The sequence below is a fragment of the Sorex araneus genome, chromosome 4 (genome assembly GCF_027595985.1).
Source record: "Sorex araneus isolate mSorAra2 chromosome 4, mSorAra2.pri, whole genome shotgun sequence".
NCBI lineage: Eukaryota > Metazoa > Chordata > Mammalia > Eulipotyphla > Soricidae > Sorex > Sorex araneus.
Window position 1 is genome coordinate 43,718,161 of NC_073305.1, and position 8,772 is coordinate 43,726,932.

Consider the following 8,772-nt stretch of genomic DNA (forward strand, 5'->3'; position numbering starts at 1 on the left):
AAGCCAACACAGCCCCGGCCACAACCCGCCGCTCGGAGCCCCTCACGAGCAGCCCCGGGCCCTGGGCTAGGCTCTGGGCACCCCCTCGCTGCCTATCACCCTCCTCCTCATCCCCCAGTGGGTGACCCAGGCGCCCTCCCGCACAGCTGTTTTGCTTTTGTTCTTGTTTCTTTAGGGGCCACACCTGGCGGTGCTCAGGGGCTACTCCTGGCTCTGCGCTCAGGGATCACTCCTGGCGGTGCTCAGGAGACCACATGGGACGCTGGGGATCGAACCCCGGTCTGCTTCGAGCCAGACAAGCGCCCTCCCTGCTGTGCTATCTCCGTGCAGCCTCCCCCATCCCCGACACCTGGACCCTGCTTCCTGCACACACCCTACCTCTCCCATGGCCCCTACCCCTGCCACATCCAGAGCTCATCTTCCCGCAAGCTCTGAGTCGTTCCTCATCAATTTCTGTCTAATTTTACTTTATTATCTTGTTTCTAGTTTGGGGCCACACCCAGCTGTGCTCAGGGCTGACTCCTGGCTCTGTGCTCAGGGGTCACTCCTGGTGGTGTCCGGGGGCCCATACGTGGGGCTGAGGATGGAACTCCAGCCATCTGCACGCCAGGTCATCGCCCTACTCTCCCCGCCGCACTCCAGCCCCTCTCCCAGAAGACTTTGGGGTGTCACTGCCACCACCCCACGTGTGTCTTGGACGCTGAGACACCCCAGGGGGCTGGTTTCCAGGGCAGGATGCTCAGCCCCGTTCATCCCCACTCCAGTGCTCACCCAACTGGCAGCGACAGGCCTGGCCGGGCCACCCTTGGAGAGGTGCAGAGGCCCCCCCAGGACCGAAACCTGAGAGGAAGGACATCTTGTGAGCACATGGGGTTCCGCCTGCCCAGCCCGCGCTGCGTGCGGGGTGGAAGGAGGTGTTCCTTGTTATTTTTAAGTGCCTGGAGCCTTTGATAGAAACTTCAGAGGCGATCCCCACCCCACCCCCCAGTCCCGGGGGACCTCCTGGGGCTGGGAGTGAGACTGCGGAGGGGGCTTCCACTGGGGCGCCCGCACACCTTCCCCTGCATCCCGGCCTGCCTCATCCTCTCCCTCTGCTTAGCAGTGAGGGGCCCCCTGAGGTCCAGCGCTGGGGCCAGGCCTCCTCCTCGCTGGAGCCCCGCGCGTTCCTCATTCCTCCCTCATCTGGAGGGCAGAATAGCTCGCATCTGGAAATCTGACAACATCCGGGGCTGGGGGAGGGCAAGTTTTTCACTTTTATTCCAGATGTTTGGCAACAATATTAAGAAAGGGGTGGGGGAGGGTCCACGTAGAAGAACCAGAAATACCGCAGGGGGAGAGGCCAGCCAGAAGGGGCAGCCCCGAGGTCGGGCCAGCTGACCCTCCCGACACCCCGCTCTGGATGGCCTCCAGGGGCTCCGGGCACTCACAGGCTTGGCCCACGGCCCCTTCCTTCATCACAAGGGGAGCTGAGGCCCAGGAATGCAGCCCCACCGGGGTTCAGGGGGCCCCAACCACAGCCCTCCCCCTGTACCCCAGACCTCCCGTCGTGTTTCTCTGGATCCGCACTGCCTCAGCTGGGCCAAGGGGAAGTGAGTGACTGGACTCTGCACCGGGCCTGGGGTGTGAGGGAGAGGCTCGGCCCGTTCCCTCGGGCACAGGACAGGTGTGGCCTCAGTGGGGCACAGGGGAAACAGCGGCTCCTCGTGGCACAGGTAGAGGCTGGGGCTGGCCTCTGCCTACTCGAGACTGTTCTGCAGAAGCTCTGGTTCCCGGGAGCAAGTGTGTCCCCTGGCTCACCCCTTGGGATGTTTCTCAGACCTACCTCCTCCAGGGCCCAGCACCACCCCACACCCCTGCCACCTGCTGGGCAGGGCCAGGATGAGCAGGCAGATGGGCAGGGGAGGGAGATGCGGGCTGCAGGGCAGGGAGGCAGGGCTCCTGTCTCTGGCCAAGGTGCCAGCCTGAGCTCCCGCCTTCGGGAAGACCCTGCAGACCAGCCAGCGCCAGGACGCTGGGGGCCGCCGAGTCTAGGCACAGGGCCTGGGTCCTTCCCTCTCGGCTCCTGAGTGCCCGCGTCCACGCAGACCCATTCCAGGGCCCCCTGGGGACAGCCACGTTGCTCCCTCCCCCTGCCCAGGGTGCTGCCGGCTCTGACCACAGGACTCTGACATGTGCAGGTGTTCAGATAGAGGCAGGACAGCCCTGGTGGGCTCGTCTCCCCCAGGCTCTCCGCAGCCTCGGGCCGTGGCCCAGGATTCCACCCCCCCCCCCCACACACACACCCGTCACGGCTGTCAGTCCTTGTCAGGCCCACTCTGAGGGAGATGTCGCCTCCTCTGAGAAGCCTCCACAGACTCCTTGAGGCTCGCTCCCTCTGACTCTCCATCCCCAGCCCCTGAGAACAAGCTGGCCGCCCTAGTCACAGGCCCTCACGGTCCCTCGGCACGCCGGCGGCCAGCGTGGGAGGACTTATGTTCATCCACCACTGTCAGCCCCAGGATCTAGACCACAGCCTCGTAGACAGAAGGCGTTCAATAAATGCTGGATGAGTAATCCCCCAGAGGCCTGGCTGCTTTCTCTCAGCACCACCGGAACTCCCGGGAGTGAGGGTGAGGGCGAGGAGGGACCTGAGGACGGGAGGGATTTGCCACCGGCTGGCAGAAGTACTGGCGAGTGCAGGAGTCTCCTCAGGCCGAGATGCAGACAGAGCAGCCCCTAGGACTCACCCCCAGCTGCTCTTTAGACCACTCCCCGCGCCCAACAGTGGAGGGTCCCTCTCAGCAGTGGGAGGGGTCCGGGAGCCACAGGCTGAGCCGAACTCGCTGCACTCTGGTGATCGGCCAGCAGAGGGCGCAGAAGGGACAGGAACTGGCCTTCAGATGGGGAACCCAGACCCCAGTACCCAGAATCCCAGCCCAGAGGCAGAATCTGGATCCCGCCAGGATAGGAGGGAGCGGGCTAGAGGCTGCCTGGGGACACGTCCCTCTGGTCCCAGACTTCAGAGACCCAGACTGCGGATCTGGAACCTGCAATGCAATCCCAAACCCAGGCCTCAGACTTAGGCCAGGGAATCCGGAACTCAGAAGCCAGCACCTGAGCCCGCCCTGGGCACCAGCACCCCCACACCCAGCATGGCCGACCCAGACCCCAGAGGCCGGGCCGAGGCCCCAGAGAGCTCTGACCCCGGCCTCCAGGCCCCCACACACAAGTGGCACCAGGACCCAGGTCAGGGCCTGTAGGAGCTCCACGTGGCACGGCCACTGCCAGCCCAACTGTGTAGACAAGGGCGGGGCAGGGGGGCAAACTCTTGGCAAACGGGATGGGAATGCTTGGCAGGCCTTCCTGGTAATGTTCAGAAGGGCATGAGGAATGTCCCTCATCCTGTCAGAGCCAATTGCGGGAGCTCAGAGTATGGCGGCCACATGGTAGGGGAGGGGGAGGGGAGGGGAGGAAGGGTGAGGCCCGGTTGCCTGTTAGGTCCAGGAACCAGAGGCTGGGAGCGAGCACTGGGCTCCCCGTGTACCCTTGTCCCCCTGGCCACAGGCTCCACAGACCGCCCTGGCCCGCCCCAGACCGCCCCTCCTGGCCCGCGGCCTCTGGGCTGGGACGCAGGCCCACACTTCCCGGAGGAGTCGAGAACGCGGCCTGGGCCAGACCCAGAGCCTTAGAAGTAGGTCAAACGTTGCCATGCAGTGGGTCCTGGGGACCCTGTCCAGTCATGGACAGGCCCCTGGGCCCGAGCCCACCCCCAGGACTGAGGGCTACCTCTCTATGGCTGTCGGTCCACCACCCTGGGCCTGGATGACCATTAGCCTGGACCCCGCGCAGGGCCCTCGTCTCCGCCCAGCCGCGCTGCTACTCTGCCTAAAGGTGGGCCAGGCGGCCCTGCAGCCCGGAGCAGGAGAAGGAGGCGGGGAGGCGAGCAGCACACACACACAGTTGGACCCCGGCTGGAAGCGGGGCTCCCAGGAAGACGTCCCAGCAGGGCTGCTCTGCCACCAGCAGGATGTGGCCGGCTTCCCAGAGACACAGCCCCACACTCGAGAGATGGGAAGGAGCCGCCCAGGGGAAGGCCGGAGGCTTCACACGCCCCTGGCTGCTCTGGGCTCCTCTTGACCTCAGTTTCCCCATCTGCCCAGGTGATCCGGGGCGCAGGGGACGGTCCCTGCCCGTGGGTCCCAGCCCATCCTCACCACCCCCTCGCCACACACAGGCAACTCTGTCCTCACAGGCCAAACACAACCCTCAGGCCCCTCCCCTGCCCACTGTGCTGACGGGGACCAGATGCTCCAACCTTGTGGTTCTGGGGGTGAGGGGGGCAGGGCGCAGCGGGCTGGCAGGCAAGTCCTGGGTTTGGCCCAGGGACCTATAATCAGCTTCTGCCCCTCTGATCCCGGCCCAGGACTGACGCTTGGGGCTGTGGTGTCCTGGCCGGCTGTGGCCACAGCCGCTATATTTGGGAGCCCAAACTGAGCACGAGGGAGGGGTGGGCGGCGAGAGCCTTCAGGGACCTCATGGGGGACAGGGTTGGTGGGGACACGTTGGTCAAGCTCGACCCGTTCTAGAAGGAGGGCCCAAGCTTGCTCTCAGAGAACCAGTGTGAGAGGGGGACCCCAGCTGGGGGCACCGGTCTTGCCCTCTGCGAGGCTGATCTACTCGCATCTCACATCACTGAACCCGATATTGAATTGGGACCATGCACCCTGACAGCACTGGGGGGTGGCTGGAGAGAAAGGCTCCGAGATGGGAGGGCTGAGGGGAGGGGTACAGGCACAGAGAGAATAAAGGCCTTCACGGGGTCAGCGGGAAGGAGCAGAGGCAGAGCCCCAGTGCTGGCTGTCCACGCTGCCCACTGGGCTGACCTTTGCGGGGGCCCTTTCCTCCCCCGAGTCAGGCCGCCGGCGGCCTCGCTCAACTGCCCTGCACATTCCCCGCCACGGGGCCAAACCCTGTACTCTCCCACCAGCAGGTTCCCAAAGAGTAAATATTTATTGTCCTTGGAAGAAAAAAAAAAATGAGTCCCCTTTTAGGATCAGGGTCTGGGAGCTGCTATTACGGTTTGCAGGGGCTCAGCGGTGGCCCAAGATGACCAGATACCCCACCTAGATGAGGTGAGGGCCGGGGAGGGAGGATGTGGACGCGCGGGCCCTGAGGTCGGCCCAGGCTGTGGGGTGGGGCCCGCCCGTGGCTTCCTCCAGTCGGTGCGAGGCTGTGCAGGCACTGAGCGTGAACACGTGCTACCAGCGAAGTGGGGCTCGCGCAGGTAGCCCCAAAGCGCTGGGCAGTGGTGTGGGCCTTGGTCACTCCTGTGCTCTGCGCGTCTCCCGAGGCCGCGGCCCCGTGTGGACCGACGTGGCTTGGTACTCCTGGTCCTGAGGACGTGTCTGCCTGCGAGCCGATTCATCTGTTGGCATGGGGCCGCGTAGGGGCATGTGGACACAACCTCTATTGAATGGCCAATTCAGTCCCAAATGCAAGTAAATTTAGCAGGGGAAAAAAAAACCGTCAGTCAGACGAGGCGGCTGAATTGGGTGGTTGTTTGGCTGGATGGACCGACTGTCCCAGGCAAACAGTTCCCGCTGGCTGGGAGGAGGGGCCAAGCCCCGGGGGCCATCGCCCAGAAATGGGAGATGGGGACCCCAACAGCGACAGAAAGGAGCCACAGACACAGACGGGGGTGGGCTCAGAAACAGGAGCACGAGGTGGATGAGGGGGTCGAAGACAAAGGGGGCCCCAGCATCCAAGTGCCGAGAACCAGGGCTCCCCGCCCTCTGGGGATAGCGCGTGCCTCCTGCCTCCCAGACACGCACCTCCACGCCCCAAAATGGGCTGGTGGGCTCCTGCCTGCCACGAAGGAAGAGACTGTGGGCAGCTGGCATAGAGGGGACAATGGCAGAAGAGCAGGGGACAGTGGTGGAGGCGAAGGCAGGACGGCCAAGAGGTGACATCATTGCGGAGAGCAGAAGGTTCCATCCATGGTGGCTGGCCAGTCTCCCTTTCTGTCCCCTTTCAGACCCCACCTAGCTGTGGTGGCCCCACCAGACCAGGGTTGTCCCCACCCACCCCACCCAACACCAGCTGTGGCCTTGCCTCCAGTGGCCACACAAAAACGCACTGTGGCCCAGGGTGTGGACGCTGCAATAAAAGTGGCCTGAGCCCCCCGCCAGGAATAGTTCCAGTCAATTCCGGTACCTGCCTGTTTTGCCTGTGTGGGTATTTATATACCCACCCGCTGCCCAGTGTGGTTATGTCTAAAATACAACACACAGGGACACGCATGTACACACACACACACACACACACACACAGAGGCATGCATACACACACGAGCACACGCACACACACACACATACATGCACACATACACACGCGCACACCCAGGCACAGAGGAAGCCCCAGGTAGACTAACCTCTCTCCTACTGTGTGTCTGCCTCTGTCTAGTAAAACTCATCCGTCCCTGCGTTCTGCACACGGGGCTAACAGGAATCCCACAGACATGTGTATGTGGCCATGCATGTGCCCACACTCTCCCTCACTCAGGAGCCCCGGTCCCCTGGAGCATGGCCTACAGCCTGGCAGATACCCGGGTACCCACCTTTAAACCCAAATCCTCCTGCAAAGTCTCGAAACCCAGCTCTGTACACGTGTGTTCAGACACTTGTGCATGGCCCCGTCACCCCTGCACCCTCGCAAGCCTGCACACCTTTACTATGGGAACCGCAGTGTATTACACCCCAGGCGGCTGGGGGTGGGCGAGGAAAGGGACGGGTGAGGACGAGAAGCAGAGAAAGGCCAGGGCAGTCAGGAGCCCAGCCCGGTCCAGCCAGACCTGTGTGCACAAGTGTGAGCGTGTGTGTCCAGATGCTCGGAACCTTCCCGCTTGCCTCTGCCTCTGGCCACAGGAGGGAAACAGAGGCTGCAACAGAGCAGCTGGGCCTCCGGAGGTCAGTGTCCCCAGGTTTGGGTCTTGCGAGCCTTACCATCTGTGTTGTTCTTGGCACAGCCCGGCCCGATAAGAACCGGGGTCAGAGCTCGGCTCTCGTGGGAAAGGGCTCTCTGGAAGGCTCCCAACCCATTCCTTTCCCAGCTCCCGGACCCCAGAACAGGCAGAGGAGAAAGAGGGATGACTGCAGACAAGCGGGTCCTCACCGGGCCGGCCTGGGGGCTGACTCTGAGGGGCCGGCCCTGGGACATGGCCTGAGCCCTCACCGCCAGCAGCCCAGGGGTTGCCGGGGCTGGGCCTGGAGCAGATGGAGATGGACGAAGTGGGAGCCTCAGCACCGGGGAGCCACGGGAGGTGCTCCGTGCAGGTGCTCCACACGACTTGAGGCATGTCTCAGAAGGGTGCAGGAGGCTGTGGGGGGGCGGCATAGAGAGGTCCAGGAGGGCCAGAGAGCTAGTACAAAGGTCACAGCGCTTGCAGGGGTGGCAGCTATGGGCGCTGCAGCCCTGGTTTGAGCCCTGACACCGCAAGGTCCCCCAGCACCGCCAGGCATGGCCCTTGAGCACAGAGCTAAGTGTGACTCCTGAATACTACCACATGTGGCCCTCCCCCCGCAAAAAAAAAAATAGATAAATAAATAGATGAAAGAAAGTCAGGAGACACACATTTCCCATTCAAAACAATCAGGGTGCTGGCTCTAGAGTCAGTTGTTAGGGTCAGCTGGGCACCCCATTCTGGTCCTGGCCCCCTCACTGACCCCTGGGTCATCCCCTTCAGAGATCTAGGCATTTGCCGAGTAGCGGGCACCAAGTCCTCCCAGTGTGGTCGGCCTGGGGCATCCTTCACCGCAGTCTCTCCTCGCCTGCAGAGGCCTCTGCTCCCTGCCCGGGTCCCGGGGCCTGCTAGAGACCTGAGCTGCACCCAGATGGAGCTGAGTCCACCAGGGGCAGTGGCTGGAATCCTGCACAAAACCCGGGGCTGCACATAAGCCTGAACCGGAAGGCCAGGGGAACTTCGGTACCCGCTGAGAGCCAGCCCCACCTATCTGAAGAGGGGTCCTGCCTCCATGCGGGTGTACACGCAACAGTGGGAACCATAGCAAGCGAGGGCGGGTGCACGCTTCCCCCCAACCCTGCCAGGCCTCTAACCACAGTTCATGCAGGTTGGGGTCGGGAGCCACTAAGAGGCACCATTGATTGTGGCTTCCAGGAGCCATCACCGCCTCCGGCAGCCGGGCAGGGCCTGGTCGACCTTCAGGTCCAGACAAAGGATGTGTTGCGCTTCCCCCTCCCTTGCGCTGAGGACACCCAATAGCATGGCCGCCCTCCACGCAGCCCCAGGCCTCCGTGCTGGCGCCTCCTACTGGCCCTGTTGAGCTCTAACCTGGTTTGCCGGGAATGTACCATGGAAGAGTTTGTGCTCCTAAGATTCCCTGGAGGGGAGCATGTGGCAGGGACACGTTCAGAGCCAGAGAAGAGTCCTTGTGAGATCCTAAGCTTCTCTCTCCTGATGAGAAAACTAGAGCTGGCAGCGGCGGGGAGACATGGGGCTGGGGGAGCAGGGTTAAGACGAGAGGGGGCTGGAGCCCCACGTTCCAATCAATGACTGTGCAGAGATGCAGGACAAGGGGATGCTTTTTGCTCCCAGGGAGGACTCAGCAGGGTCTCCGGGAAGCCGCAGGCTCTGCCCTCGGGGGCCACAGGCTCTTAGGTCTAAGGCAAGAATCAGGAGTCCCAGGGCCGGAGAGCCCCTGCTTTGCATGTGAGAGACCCTGGTACCCTCCCCAGCCGCACACGGTTCCCTGAGCACTGCTGGGAGGGAGGACTCCT